Genomic DNA, 17,128 nt, shown 5'->3' with positions numbered 1-17,128 from the left:
ATCTATACTTCTTAAAATTGATGTAGTAGCGAAAGTAAGTGTCGATCCCACGAAGAGTATTTAGTCTATTTTCTATACTAGATTAACTAAAATGGGGGGTTTTTGGTTTTGAAACAATTAATTCTTAAGAAAAATAATTAATATCAAAGCAAATCAATGAATTAAATGAAATCAATATAACGAACATTGATCTAAGTCAACATTCACCATTGAAAATTTATAACCGGTCATTGATCCACAAATAATCATCAATTCACAATTTTAGCATTTATTGTGGAAAACAATTTCTCATTCGAAACGATTTCTTATTTCTTCTTAGTTTTAATTGATTAGAAACAAGCAATCTAATTAATCCTAATTATCGAACAATCCCAAACAAGCGCGAAGATTTAATTCAATAATTGTTTTATGAACTAGGTAACACAAGCACACGCGGTTGCATTTAACCTAGATAAATATTCTTCCTAGGATTCAATAATTTTCAGAGCGGCAAATCTTTAATCCTAATTCCTTCACAAGTTAAATTTATCAAACAATTACGGATTTGATATTTAACTTAGCTATAAAATTGTGGAGAATAATAAACTAGTATGCATCCTAGTAATTAAACACAACAACCATAAAAATATATGTAGAAGAATATTTAATACTAAATATAAGTATTAAATAATAAAAATCAAATGGATCTCATAGTAATAATTGTTCCAAAGCTTCCGTCTCCTTCAATCAAGCACAAGAGTTTAGTTACACATCATAAATCCAGAACACAAGAAGAGAGAAAAGTGGGTTGGGGGTGTTCTCTAGATTTTGGACGAGTTCTGGGGCTTATACATTGTGTATAAGATTTGTTTACATGAGTAGTTGAATGAAATTAAGGAAATTACAAATCGCGTCCCAAATTAACTGTATGTGATTGCAAGGAAGAAACATTTTTGGCCACAGAATTCTCTAAAATCTCGTGTGCGACCGCATGGATTTTGAACTATGCGATCGCATGGTTCAACCGTTTTCTCCGCCGGACAGCTTTTAGTATTTTGGTCATAACTTTCTCTCTCGATATTCGATTGAGATGATTCAAAGTGTATTGGAAAGATAACAAAAAGGGCTACAATTTTGGTTGAGATAGACTTTTTTCAATTTGGACATTTACTGTGCCAAAAATAAGTCTCAAATAGAGGCTAGAAACCTGGACCGTAACTCTTTCACTTGAAAGTTGATATGTGATAACGCTTCGACTATATTTCATCTTTTTGACTTTTTTCCTCATTCGATTGACTCTAACACTCTTAAATCTTCGTTCCATCGCCCATCTCATCTATGAATTATTTGCAACTTGTTTCCTAAACTTTCACTTGCTTCCATTTTGGTCCTTTTCCACTCTTTTCTCCCAGCCTTCACAGCTTCCATCAAAATATAAGGATACTAATTATATTTAGGTATCAATTAATCACAAAAATACAAGTATTAACGGATGAAAAACACGACACTTTCATGTCTTATCAAATGTTTGGATAAATTTTCTTTTCCCTCTTCTAATCAACATATATATATAAGTTTGTTATTTTGCAAATATTATTGAGTTGTTGTAACCATTTTTGAAAAAATTTAAAAGAAAATGAAAAATTTTCAATCTAAAAGATAATATCCTTAAATTAAATAAAAAGGAAAAAAAACAAATAAGAGAAAAGATTGCTTCATATCTAAAATAAATGTAAAGACAAAATAGAATATGTAACAAATATTGAGAACAATATATAACTACTACACTATCATAGTCATATTTCACAATTAACAATCTTACAAAATACTTTCATAAATCAGGTGGTGATTTCAATTAATAAATATATAATTATAAGATAATAGATACTAAATTAGGATTAAATATATCATGTAAAATTAGATCCTACAATTCAAAGTTCTATCATATTTAAAATATATTTCTCACTCCCTCGTTCTCTCTCACAATCAAACATATTTATCTCTCTACACGTCCTATTTCCAAAAACTCTTCAAAATCACTGCAATTTCTCCATTAATCATCAATAATTTAGTGATGAACTAATTTAGCAAGCGTAGGCGTTGGAGAATAAACAATACTTATAAGAGGAAGACGAATGATTTGTAGATGGAGAAGATTTGATGAGTGTGGCACTTGAAATAAAATGCGATATAAATGCTACCATTTTTATTTATTTTGATTTATTGCTATGCTAAACTCAGCTGTGTCAGAGTGAGTGATCGAGTCACCTCGTTCTGAGCTCGGACTTTAGTAGTGGAGGTAAATTGGAGAACACATTCATATACTTCTAGGAAAAATTGCTGTTGAGATCCCAAACTTTATATTTTTGACACCACCATTCAAAAAGTTTGCAAACTTTGAATTAATCGTAATTGTTAGGTTTTGAGTTGGCAATTTGTCAATGTTTAAAAGTCAAGGGCCAATTTTTCCATGTTTAAAAGTCAGGGACTATGTTGTATTTTTGTAAAAGTATGTTAGGATTTGAGTTTAGGAAAAAGGGAAGAAGTATTGTTGAAGTTTCACTAGCTGCTCGCCAGGAGATTGCTTGTGCGTAAAAAATAGAGAGGATGTCGCTAGCTTATCACCCCTGCCTTACTCGAGTGAAATAGTGTCGGTCCCTTTATTTTTGACTTTTCGCTCGAGCGACGGTGTTATTTGGAGAAACCTTGTTTTGTGATTTTCAAGTTCTTGACCTAGTTCACACTACCCAAAAAGTGTCCTATATATTCTAGTGCACCGTATTCTTTCGTTTTTAAGGAGATTGAACTTGGAGAACACATCCTACACTTTGCTACATTCATTCAATCCCACATTCTTGTTGGTGTACTCTCTAAAACATCAAATTCACATCCATCAAACACTAAAGCTTGTCCTTCCATAGCATCTGTCAGGATTTGAATATCAGGAAAGGAGATCGGAGTTTCGATCGTGGAAAACGGGGAGTTCTCGAGAATTCACAAGAGATAGACGAAATCAAGAGCCGAGAGTTGGTACAGGAGCACACATTCCAAGAGGGCTTTGGGAAATTACAGTTACGAGGTCAGAAAAACAAATGTTGGTTGAGTCTGATGGGCCGTAAGTTGAATTCATACTAGTTTGGGCTTGGAGTTTTTAAACCCGCAAGAGATTTTTTCCGTCATCAAATAATTGTGTTCTTTAATTTTCTACAATTTACTATTTTACGACAGTTCAATATAAGGTAGTAATACATGTGAATTAATTTGGTCAAATTAATAAGCATAACTTGTTGCAATTATTAATTTATTGGTTAAAATTCCATATAAACACCTATTTACCCCCTCTTGGTGTTATCTGGATCAAACTACGTTATTTCAAGTGGTATCAAAGCCTAACCTTGTGTCCTAACCCAAATTATTATCTAGATGAATTAATCTCTGTCCGCGCCTTCGTATTTTGACAAAAGTAACTATGCCTATTGAAAAATTAGATGCGTGCATTTCTTAAGTCCCTAAATGAATGTGTTTGGGTTAGTGTGCAAAATGGTTGGAAAGCCCCATACACTACTGTGTCAATTGTAGTCACTCCCACTGACATTTCACTTTGGACTAAGGAAGAATTAACCGGCTGTAATTGGAATAGCAAAGGACTTTATGCATTGTTTATGGCTGTGTCTCCCGAAGAGTTTAGGAAAGTTTCAATGTGCGAAAATCCTAAAGAGATATGGGACATTCTAAAGACTACACACGAGGAAACCAAAACCATGAAAAATTCCAAATTGCAAATGTTAGCCTCTAGGTTTGAAGAAATTAAGATGAAGGAAAATGAATCGTTTGATAAATTTTATGCTAAACTGAATGATATTGTGAACTCCAGCTTCAACCTAGGTGAGAGGATTCCCGAGTCCAAAATTGTTAAAGAAAAGTCCTTAGGTCTTTATCCGAAAGATTTAGACCCAAGTTACAGCAATAGAAGAGAGTAAGGGCTTAGACATGGTTAAGATTGAAGAACTCGTAGGATCCCTCAAAACTTATGAGCTCACTATTTCACAGCCGAAGAAAAAACGGAGACCCTTAAGAATGAGGAGATAGCTTACTTTGTGAAGAAATTCTAGATAGCTCTAAAGAATAAGAAAAGGCCTCAACAAAGAAAGAAGATAGGTCCTAGTAAATTTCATAATGATAAGAGTGATAAACTGAATGATAGGAACTCTAGTAAGAAATCTCAACCTGTTAGATACCATGAGTGTCAGGGGTTTGGACACTGTAGGAATGAATACCCTAGTTTTAAGAAAAAATTTTAAAAAGGCAAGAAGTAAGGTTTTAGCTGTGTCATTGACTAATGATGAAACAAACTCGAGTGATCAAGATGACTTCTCTAGCAGTGAAGATGAAAGGGATTACATGACATTCGTGTCTACAGTCAAGAGCGAGTCGGATAAGGAGAGTGACAAGGTTGAGAAAGATGTACACAGTGAGAATTCTGGAGAAGATACTGAGGATGAGACCGATATTTATAAGGCTTACCAACTTCTATTTAAGGAGAGTCATTAGGTCAAGAAGATAAATAAAGCCCTGTTTAAGAAGGTGGACGAACTTGAGAGAGAGAGAGAGGCTCACAAGTGATCTTCAGGACTCGTCCAATAGCCTTAGTGAGTTGAGATGTGTCAATGAGAAGCTGGAAGACAAGGTTGACATTGACTAGTGACATAGAGAAATCCAATACTCAACTCCAGTCACTCATGAGTGAGACTAAGAAACTAGATGACCTGTTAGTAATGAACAAACTAACTAGGAATCGACAAGGTCTAGGATTTGTTAAGAGTGATAGTAACATGGCCAGCTGACAAATCTAGTAACATGGCTAATCCTGAACCCAAGGGACAAATGTCCTAGAACAAACAACTGCTAGAGCACATAAGATCCCCGCACCTATATCAGCAATCACGTGCCTTTTTTGAGCCTAGGTTTATACCTATTTGTCACCATTGTGGAGCTTTTGGACATACAAGACCTAGGTGTCGTAAGCTTGGGAATAGGAATAAAATTCAGGATATTCCTAGTCAGGTTAGCTTCCTTTGAAATCAGGCCAGTCAACTAACTGAGATGGTGACAAAATTGACTAGGATTACCTTGACCTCTCAAAAAGTTTGGGTAAAGAAAAGTGATTTGACTAGGCATGCTGAGAATCTAAACTGCTTTGTAGCTCATGTTGCATTTAAGGCTCAAAATACCTGTATGTCGTATCTTGATATTGCTTGCTCGAGACACACGTGTAAAAATAAAGCTTTGTTTTCTACCTTTGATGATTGTAATGGTGGTATGGTTATCTTTGGAGACGGGGCTACGACACCTATCCTTGGTAACGGTACCATCAACATATCTGGACTACCTACTATATCTAATGTGCTTTATGTGAAAGGTCTGAAGTCCAATTTGTTGAGCATAATGAAAGTGCTGTTTGTAGACCCTGTCAACAAGGAAAACAACTTAAGATAAATCATAAATAAACTTCTAAAATTTTGACAAATAGGCCCTTAGAACTTCTGCATATGGACTTATTGAAACCATCTAGGATTGAGAGTTATGGTAGATAACTTCTCAAGATATCAAAGAAAAATCATAAGCATTTGATCTTATTAAATCCCTTGTGCAAAAGGCTTAGAACTGAATAAAATCTCTCGATATCTAGAGTTCGAAGTGATTATGGAAAAGAGTTTGAAAACTCTAACCTTGAAAACTTCTGCTGGGATGAGGGAATTGAATATGAATTCTCCTTACCAATCACTCCACAACAAAATGGAGTAGTTGAGAGGAAAATTAGAGCGCTTCAAGAAATGGCTAGGGCAATAATTTATTGCAAGGGTTTAGCAATACATTTCTGGGGTGAAGCCATAAACACTGCCTGCCACATAATGAACAGAGTATATTTTAGACCTAAAATCGATAAGATTCCATATGAGATTTGGAAGGGTAAGAAGCCTACCGTCAAATATTTTCGTGTATTTGGCAGCAAGTGCTACATTCTGCGGGATAGAGGAAATTTAAGCAAGTTTGATTCCAAGAGCGATGAGGGGATTTTTTTTTTTGGTATACAATTCATGTACTCGAGTTGTCATGGAGTCCATAAATGTTGTGATTGACGATACCTTCACTGAGGGAAAGAGTGTGAAAAATTGGGTTGGATTAAATGATTTAAGTGATGATCAAGAAGCAAGAGCTGAACCAAAAAAGCAACCAATTCCCAAATCTCCATGATCTCATAAAGGCATAGACACTCCCAATAAGAATCAACCAACTAGTGACAAAGCTAATCCTTCTAAAGAACCATCACCCAGGGTTAAATCAAATCATTTTAAGGTCAATATCATTGAAAATCTAGATGAAGGTATGAGGTTACGTAAGAGGGTTCTAAATAATCTAACTTACAAAAGCTACATATCCCAAATTAAGCCTAAGAATATAAAGGAAGCCCTTAGAGATGAATGTTGGATGAATGCAATGCATGAGGAGCTTAACCAATTTGTCAGCAACAATGTATGAGATTTAGTTCCTAGGTCTGATTATTGTAATGTTGTCGGTACTAAGTAAAATTTCAAGAATAAGACCGATGATCAAGGTACAATAACCAAAAATAAGGCTAGGCTAGTTGCCCAAGGGTATACTCAGGTTGAAGAAGTAAGCTTTGATGAGACATTTGCTCCTGTCACATGTCTTGAGTCCATTTGCATTCTACTTACTGTTGCTTGTACCTTAGGATTCAAGCTTTATCAAATGGATGTCGAAAGTGCCTTATTGAATAGAATACTTCAAGAAGAAGCATATGTGGAACAATCCAAGGGGTTCTTAGACCCTAAGTTTCCTCATTATGTCTATAAATTGAATAAAGTCCTATATGGTCTGAAATAAGCTCCAAGAGCTTAGTATGATAAACTCACTGCATACCTCGTTGATCATGGATTTTCAAGAGGTGGTGCAGACAGAACTTTATTCATCAGACGTATTGAAGAAATCGTAACTATTGTATAGATCTATGTCGATGACATCATCTTTGACTCTCCCATTGACTCTCTTGCTCATGAATTTGCCGAATGCATAAAACAATAATTTGAGATGAGTATGTTTCGAAAGCTAAGCTACTTCCTTAGTCTTCAAGTGAAGCAAACTAATGATAGGTTGTTCATTTCTCAATCAAAGTCGCTAAAGATCTTGTCAGTCTGTTTAAGCTAGATAGTAAAAAACACACAAGGACACTTATGAACACGAGTGACAAGTTAGGTCATGATTCTACTGGTAAGAGTGTTGATCAGATATTGTATAAGAGTTTGATAGTTATCTTACTCTATCTTACTGCCAGCAGACTTGACATAGCATTTAATGTTAAAGCATGTGCGAGATTTCAGGCTAACCCTAAAGAATCCTATTTGAGTACATTGAGGTGAATCATTAGGTATGTAAATGACACCGTAGATCATGGAATCTTATATTCTAGAGACTCCAGTCTTGATCTTGTCGGATATTCTGATGCCGATTAGGTTGAAATGCCAATCACATGAAGAATACCTCGGGTGGTTGTTTCTATGAATGTTTTAATTTGGTATCATGGATAAGTAAAAAACATAACTCATTCTTTTTGTCCATGGCTGAGGCAGAGTACATTGCTGTTGGTAGTTGTTGCACTCAATTACTTTGGATGAAGCAAATGCTAAGTGATTATGAGATAAATTAGGATACCATGACTGTGTTATGTGATAACACTAGCGCTATCAGCATCTCCAAAAATCATGTTCAACACTCTAAGACCAATCATATTGACATTCGTCATCACTTCATTCGTGAACTTATTGAGTCCAATGTGGTATCCCTTGAACACATTTCTACAGAAAATCAACTTGTCGATTTGTTCACTGAACCTTTAGATGGTCTGAGGTTTGAGTCACTTAGGAAGGCTGTTGGTATCTGTGTACCTCCTTGACCAGTTTCATAGGAACAATCATGTACAGTTCACCTTAGTATCCATTTTTGCATTCATTTTATTGCATGTTCATTTGTTTGCATTTGACCTCTTTATGTGTTTTTAAGTTCATCATATAAAATAAAAAATAATAATAATAACACAAAAAATCAGGTGACACAACTATGTAGCACATTCATGTTTGAGAAAGAAAAATACAAAAAAATTGAGAAAAATGGAAATTTCTACAGCATGATATATAATTCTGGAACTTGTATGTTGTGACCTTGTATGAGCTAAAATTGATAAGCTATAGCATTATTTCCATTGCTTGATTAGGTTATTATGAAATACTTAGTATATGTGTCTTCAAAAACCATCTGCAATGCACACACTATGAAATTGTTATTAGAACTCTACCACGTGTGTGAGATTTGGGATGTCTGTCATATGTTAATATGGTGTCAATGAACATGAATTGACCAAATTAATTAGACCTAAACTCAAATATGTTATCCTCCATATTAAAACTCAATATCTTAATGTTTATCTTCGGGGCCAATTTGACTCGAGTGATTAAGCTTGCGTGGTGCCTGAAAACCTAGTGTCTATGGTCAACTGACTCGTGTTAACCAGCCTAAAGTTCGCTACAAGGGTCATCTTAGTCGCCTAATGGAGAAGAACATGCACTTAAGATGAAAAATAAATGAGCTTGAAAAATGTGAAATTTTAAAAACTATAATGAGCTGGAAAAATGTGAAAATTTGAAAAAAATGAACTCTCAAAATCAGTGCGAGAAAAATGAAAATAATAACTATAGGTCCTAATGTATATACATGGTTTGACTTTTATTAGTAAGAGAATATACTTATTGATAGTGATTAGCATGTCACTTCTTACAAAATTAAGGTTTGAAGTCCTGCTAGCATTGGATTAGTGACACTTTACACATATGAGTCACTTATATTATTTACTTCCTTTTGACTTAAACTAAGTATGTGGGGAGGTTTATGACTTATTGATTTCACTTTTGTATACTTTCAACTGCATTTTTAAGATGTTATATGTTATTGCTCTGATTGATGTTGATATTTGACCCATTCGCATTTGTGACAAAAAAGGGGAGAGAAATATATAATTGAGGGGGAGAAAATAAAGAGCGATTGCATTTTATGTCTAGGGGCATTGGGGAGGGACAGATACATTGTGTTACTGCATAAAATTCATAAGAGTTTGCAGTAAGGGGGAGTATTGCATTGCATTGCATTCCATATCATATCAATTGTTGTTTGAGTTTTGATGCTTAGTGATGTTAGTGTTTAAGTTGATGTATTGATTGACATTAATGTCACGACTCAAACTAGCATGTTGATTTCTGATTAAGTGATTTAATTTTTATATTTCCTATATCACGTGTTTTTACACTGGGTATGTGAGTTTTTTTGGATATCAAGAAACAGGCTTAACAAGGAATTAAAAAAAGAAGAGCCAAGGTTCTTATATAGATATACCCATTCATTGGCAGCTTCTAGGGATTAACAATAAGGTAGAGGCTGCAAGAATATATACACACACAACAAAAACAATTTTGTGAATCAAATTGGGCGACTGCTGGTCGCTAAATTATAATATATTTACATCTATTGGTGACTTAAATTAGAGAATTAAAAGGCCTTCTGTTGCTGAATTTTATAAAGGATAGACACGCAAAGCTTGGAGAAAAAGAAGAGAATTGGAGGCTGTTGATATTAGATGGCTTAGACAACCTCCTGCAATAACGAGCAAGGAAAAGCGTTACACGCTGACACAAGATAGTCGACCTCCATGAGCGCTCTACCTTTATGCGAGATCGTCGACCCCCTTATGGGCGCTCTACCTCTACGCGAGGTCGTCGACCCCCTGTGGGAACTCTACCTCTACACAAGGCCATCGACCTCCCATGGGCACTTTTACCTCTACGCTTGGCCATCGACACCTCGGGGGCGCTCTACCTCTACGTGTGGCCATCAACCCCTCGGGGGCACTATACCTCTACGCTAGATCGTCGATCCACTAGGGACGCTCTATCTCTATGCGAGGCTATCAACCCCTCTATGGGCGCTCTACCTCTACGCAAGGCCATCGACGCCCCATGGGCGTTCTACCTCTATACGTGGTCATCGATCCCTCAGGAACACTCTACCTCCACGCTAGATCATCGACCCATCAAGGGCACTCTACCTCTACACTAGACCGTCGATCACCCGAGTGCTTTGCTCTATACGAGACCATCGACCCCCCGTAGGAGCTCTACCTCTACACGAGGACATCGACCTCCTATGGGCACTCTACCTCTATGCGAGGCTATTGACCCCCATGGCGCTCTACCTCTATGCTAGGCCATCGACCTCCATGGAGGCTCTCTACCTCTACGCATGGCCATCGACTCCCATGGGTGCACTCTATCTCTACGCTAGATCGTCGACCCCTCGGGGACACTCTACCTCTACGCTAGATCGTCGACCCACTAGGAGTACTCTATCTCTACGCTAGATTGTCGACTCCTCGGGTGCTCTACCTTAACGCGAGACCATCGACCGGCATGGAATTACCTATAGGGTCATCTCAACACTTAGCCATAAAATCTCTGATGAATTGATAAGGTTACATGGCGGTTATCACGGGCACAACCTCTGGGCTGGAAGTTAAGACCCCCCACTCAGAACGTGGAGGTAATGGGAAGGCCAACGTGGAGACACGTGGCACTACAACCACCCGGTTCTCACTCGACTTCCAACATCTATAAATACCACTGAGGGCGACACATGTATGGATGACTGCATTTTTTTCACCCATCTAAATTCCGTCCTTATTTCTCCTAACATGCATACGGATTCTCACGCCGGAGGTAAAACGGGGAAGAAAGCCCTGCCCTCACTTTTCAGGTTATACACGCCCGTCGGAGTAGCAGGAACGCTAAAGACCACCAGGTAGATCAGGAGGTATTATTCCACCACCATTTCAGCTGCATTTTTTGTTGAAATTGAATTTTGGAATAAACAATACAAGTGATAGTTTTAGCGAATTAACAAGGAAAGTTGGTGGTTAAGAGGATTGAACTTTGAGAACACATCCTACACTTTTGTCATCTTGAATCAGTCCTACTTTCTGGTCAGTGCACTCACAAAAACATCAAAATCCATACCCATCAAACACCAAAACCTGTCTCTCCAGATCATCTATTAAAGTTTGAGGATCAAGGAATGAGATAGGAGTTTCAATCGTTGAAGAACGGGAGTTCTAGAGAATCCACAGGAGATAGATATAATCAAGAGCCGGGAGCTGGTACAGGAGCACGCATTCTAGGAGGGCATTGGGAAATTACAGTTAGGAAGTCAGAAAAACTTGTGTTGGTTGAGTCTAGCAGTATTGTAAGTTGGTTTTCATTTATAGTGGATTTATATTGGCTTGGGTTCGAAGTTTGTAATCCCGCAAGAGGTTTTATCCGTCATCAAATTGCTTGTGTTCTTTATTTTTCTCCAATTTACTACATTGCGTCAATTAAACATAGGGTAGTATACAAATGAATTGATCTGGATAATATTAATAACTGTGACTCGTTGCAATTATTGATCAACTGGTCTAAATTTTGCATAAACACCTATTCAACCCCATCTAGGTGTTATTTGGGTCAAACTGCGTTCTTTCAATATTTATGTAAATAATGATATGTAATCATCATACTCTGAAGATATCTAGAGATATACTTGTTGGTAATATTGAATCTCTAGAATTACATAGAATATAATACTTAGTATATGAGAAAACTCTTGATTGAATTTTTTGCATGCCCATAGATGAACAATTTTGAATTCATGTATAATCTATTGTTGGGATTACAAGATAATGATTTGCATATACATATAAAGTATGCCGAACAGATTAAGATTGGTTCACTCGTATGAGCAATCACCTCAGACATTTTGAAGCGTGCCGAGATGAGATACAGTGATTATGCATTGTACATGATCCAGTCGCCTTGATGAGATATCAAGATAAATTACAACAAGTAATCGATATGAATTTCGCTATCTTTTAGACCTTTTTTATACTTAGACCGAGTTCTCTATTAAAGATTGCGTAGAGTAATTAATATAAGGAGTACTCAAGTTAAGTATTGAGAAATACCTGAACTAGGGTTTGTACAATGCTATATATTTATAAAGAATATAACATATGACCTAAAAAAGGGAGAAAATATTGTAGCATGTGTTTTATACCACGTGTGTTTTTACGAACAATATTGGGTAAATGACTGAAATTGATCCATGCTTTCTCATTATGTAAGGCTTTGAGGTTTATATAACCTCTTATGACTTTTAATGGTTTATTGAGATTTTATTTCAGTGTTGCTATTTTAACATGTTACCAATGACTATAATTGATTTGGTTTAATGGGACGTGTTTAGGAAAGTAGCTAATTTGAAGTTGAAGGATTCAAGTGGGAAAGGAAAACAATTTTGATCAATATTTATATTTGTATTCACTGGCTGAACAATTTTATTTAACCATTTAGGGTATGGTATAGAACACAATTATGAATACAATGATACGATGTAAGCTCCAAGTATATTTCATAAATACTCGAAGGACGAAATACTTAAATTAATGTGAAAAATGATTTTGGGGTTTAGCAAGATGTGTACCTCTAATAGAGCTACTATATATCCCTAACAGGTTTATATTACAATGAGCTTTAATATGTACTCACAGATCGCACTATCTTTGCCATATGAATCTTTGTGAGGTAAACTTTGAAAAGGATCTAACGTGTGATATTCGTTATCACTTGTGGTTCGATTTAAGCCCATCATGTGCGAGTGAGAGATGTGGAAAAATATGAGTTGTGGATCAACCATGTGGGGGTGATTCGACCTACAAGTTATTAAAATGGATTGGAATGGAGTCGTTTCAATAACATTCAAATTCATAACTTGTCTCAACTTCCATGATTTTACATAACATAACTTTGTCTTGCAATTGAGAAGGGGAAAAGATGGCAATAATAAAGCGAAATTCGAATGAAAAATCATTCAAAGATAGAAAAGTGCCTGGAATCACATATATGTCATGAAAACTCACAAAATTAGACATTTAGATTGTGGACAAGGAAAATTTCATATAGTAAGATTTTAAGTATCACACATTTCAAAATTAAGAAAACAAGTTTCAAACTTCAAAATTCAGATTTTTATTAAAATTTATTTATGATTTAATTAATTAATTAATATATTTAGGTCATAAATATGTAAAATTTGGTTACAAATTAACAATTTAATTAGTCACTTATTATTTTTTTATCACAGTTCAAAAATTTTATAGATCACAATTTATTTATCGATCACAAATCGAAAATTTATAAGTCATAATTTATTTATTGGTCACAAATCACTAATATTATAAATTATGACTTATTATACAGTCACAAATTATCAAATTATCATCACAAATTAACAATTTTTTTGGTCAAACATTATTTTTTGTCACAATTTATCATTTTTATAGGTCACATATTGTTTATTGATCACGAATTAACCAATTTAATGGTCACAGTCAATCAAATCATTTATGACCACCGCCGACACTTGTGACTACCATCTCACCACTGTCAACAATTGAAACACCACTAAAATCGTCGCCTGTCGAGAACCACCATCACCACACCCACAACATCACAATAGCACCACCGCCACCGTCACATCCACAGCATTACAGAACCACCACCGCCACATTTCACCCCATCCACCACAACCACAACTACATAACATAGCACCACAATCACCAACATCACCACCACACCACAACAACAAATCCACAGAGACCAACCACCAAACCTTCGCCAACAAGACCTCCACAAATCCAAAACAAATCAACCATCACAGCAGATCAACCACCAAACCAGTTGCCGCCAACACGACCTCCATAAATCCACAGCAGATAACTAGCAAACCTTCACAAATCCACCACACCACAACCACAAATTCACCACGCCCCCACGAGCTTCACCACCACAATCACTAGGCTGGGCGCGATGCTGCATCCATAGCAGACAACCCACCAAAACTTCTCAAATCCACCATAACCACAAATCCACCACACCACAACCACAAATTCACCATGCCGCCACGCCTCCACAAGTCCACCACACCACAACCACAAGGGTACTGTAACAACAACAACAACAACCAAAAAATAAAATAAAAAAATCCTGAAACGAACTTTGCCCTTTGTGAAGATGACTACAAGAACAAGAAGCGTAGACCGAGTAATAGAAGCACCCTGTGATGACGAATTAGTGTCGTCACAGGGCAATCCTTGATGCTGGAGAATGGATGGAGAGGGAGAGAGAGAGATTTTTAGGGCTATGTGGGGGTGGGTTGTGGATTTTTTTAATTACATAACTTTATTATTTAATATTTAAAACATGTATTATTATCTGATTTTTGAATTAAAAAAAAAACTAGGGATAATTGTAATTTCCACTAGTGGATAATATTCTCCTCCATTGTGATCGAGATTGTAACCATTTGAGAATAAGAAAATACAGATTTTAGAGTTTTAAAATACAAGGTGATTCAACCACACAAGATCTTGGAATTCATTCTTTCAAATAAAGATTCTTAACCCGAAATTTGTGATTATGCATGCTTCGAATTATTACAATAAACATACTTTACGTCAATAATAAGTTGTTATAATGAAGACATTTCCTTATATTACAGAATTAGGTTCTCTTCATATAAGAAAATCATAAAGTCATGATAATTAAATTAGCAAAATGTTCCATTTGTACAGTTGATAACCAGATCTAAAATTTCTTTGTAGTTGCAACTATTTTCTATAATCCAACTCATATGTATTAAGAAACAAATTTGATCAGTACTACTGTGAGCCTGTTTGGGAGTGATTTTGAGAATTGATTTTTTGACCATTAAGAGAAAAGTAGGGTCCACTTGTGAGAGAAAAAGTCAAATATGACAGCTAGAATAGTGAAATAACGGTCAAAAAATCAATTTTTTGAGAGGAAAAATCGCTGCCAAACAGGCCCTGTAATAGTCAATGATGGGTGCTAGGCATAATATCTAGCCCTGTTCTTAGGATTAAATTAAATCAGATTTTTAGTAAATTTTAATGAAAGTTGGTATAATGAGTGGTTGAAAAATTGTGGATTCCATAAAACGTGTTATTAATATTAATTGTCGATTTTGATTCAAAATTTTAATCAAAATTAAACTTGGGCTAGAAGTTTTCCTGTCAAAACAAAACAAATAACTTTTTATAGTAAGTTTTAAAATGGGAAATTGACGCAAAATTTTTCGAACTTTTGTCCATCTTGGGCTTTTGGTTCAAACCTTTGAATCTTCGTGAGAACAGTTTTTGCACTGGCACAATGTTCCTTTTGAATTAATTCTGTCAAAAGTATCGCTAATTTTGTAACCAGAATGCAATTGCTCTTATTTTATTTTTATTTGAAGGGGCAATTTCATCAAATAAAAATAAAATAAGTAAAAAGTAATTTGCTTTAAAAAAAATAATAATATGTTCATCTTCTTTTGTCACCTATTGCCTCGTCCTTCACAACCCCACTACAACCACCGCTGTCGTCCAATGAAAATGACCATTTCCCAAATTAAACTCAAATCTCTCTCGTCCAATACGCGTCGAGCAAGTATACATATTTCAATTAGCTAACACAAGAATAAATAACACCAACAAAATAAAACAATAATGATACACTTTATTATTGGACTGTTTCAAATACAGACAACTTTCATCCATTCACATTTGTAATACACATTTCTCTATCTGTCAATCACTTTCTGGCAAAGTGACATAGCCCAAAATAAAATAATCATGGTGTACTCTGAATACAGATATCAATCATCCTCAATGTGCAGTTAAATTTCTTCTCTGATCACTACCTAGTTTAGCATTTAGCAAGCATCAATATGTTCGAATTCACTAAAATTCGGGTTTTTGAAGTTTTATCCATTTAAATAAAAACAAAATAAGAGCAATTGCATTCCACATACAGAACTAATGATCTTTATCAAAAGGATCAATTGCTCAATAATGCAAAGGTTTGTGACATAATTTGCACCAAGATTTAAAGATTTAGCCCCCGTTTGGCCCCCATTTTTAGAAATGAAAATGGGTGGAATGGTGTTTTTTGAAAAATGAGCAATTGAAAAAGAAGGAAAAGTTTTCAGTTTACGCGTAATATTATTTTATAGAAAATTGGGTGACTGAAAATAAGAAAGAGAAAAATGAAATGGAATTTAATAGGGGCCAACATAGTTTTTCTCGCAAATCGATCCCTTTTAAAGATAGACGGGTTTACGTTAATTTCCCTTTTAAAAATAGATGGGTTTAAGTCAACCCAGCATAGTTTTTTTCTCGCAAATCGATCCAATAAAGTAACTTGACAACTTAATTTGTGATAGAGTTCAGTGTTTAGCAATTTGCTTATCATCATGTTTAACTAAATTAAAAGTTAATTTTTTAACCAACATGCTATAATGTTCAACACTCGCTTGTAATCACTGAATTTCATGTTTAATGTACTGTTAGTGCAAACCACAAATCCTTTTGTAGATATAAATTACCATTACAGAATAAAGCAGAGAAGAAAATAAAACATTTAAGCATGCATGAAAACACAATACCCAACAGTTCTTCAAAATCAGATCTAATCATGCATCAATTAATTCTCAAACTCAACAAAATAAAGGTTGTTATACATACAAATTAATTAATCGACTTAATACCTTAGATATTTGTAGTGGTAAATCATAGGTGACGATGACTAAACTGTTCTTCTTGAATCGCCATGGATGATGAGATTATCAAATGTATACGCTGGCACAATCATTTGAAAATGCTGTATTCAAATTGCAATATTTTAATGTGTGATGATTGTGACAAGTTGACCATAAATTAAACTAAGTCAAGTCAATTGTATATCACTTTATCTACTCCAATTAGGTTTTTTGAACAAAAAAAATTCTTCAATCATGAGACCCTAGTCGGTGCATGCGAGGATAGAGATACTTTTCAAACATTTAAGAAAATTGACACTTTTTGTCCTCAAACTTTTTTAGCATCATATATCATCCACCTTTCGAAAATGTAGCAAAACTCGTCCCTCCGTCCATTTTA

The 17,128-nt window shown here is 35.3% G+C and overlaps 1 long non-coding RNA gene across 1 annotated transcript; it reads right to left on the bottom strand.

The window, feature by feature from the left end:
* Positions 1-15,687: 15,687 nt before the first annotated feature.
* On the bottom strand, positions 15,688-16,826 carry LOC111397748. The gene is made up of 2 exons (XR_002703324.1): positions 16,738-16,826; positions 15,688-15,887 (listed from the first exon to the last, which is right to left on the bottom strand). It is a non-coding gene; the product is annotated as an uncharacterized LOC111397748 (long non-coding RNA).
* Positions 16,827-17,128: the final 302 nt, after the last annotated feature.

This window comes from Olea europaea, chromosome 7, assembly GCF_002742605.1.
Source record: "Olea europaea var. sylvestris chromosome 7, O_europaea_v1, whole genome shotgun sequence".
NCBI lineage: Eukaryota > Viridiplantae > Streptophyta > Magnoliopsida > Lamiales > Oleaceae > Olea > Olea europaea.
The sequence above is the reverse complement of the archived record's forward strand: the minus strand, read 5'-3'. Positions and strand labels throughout refer to the sequence as shown.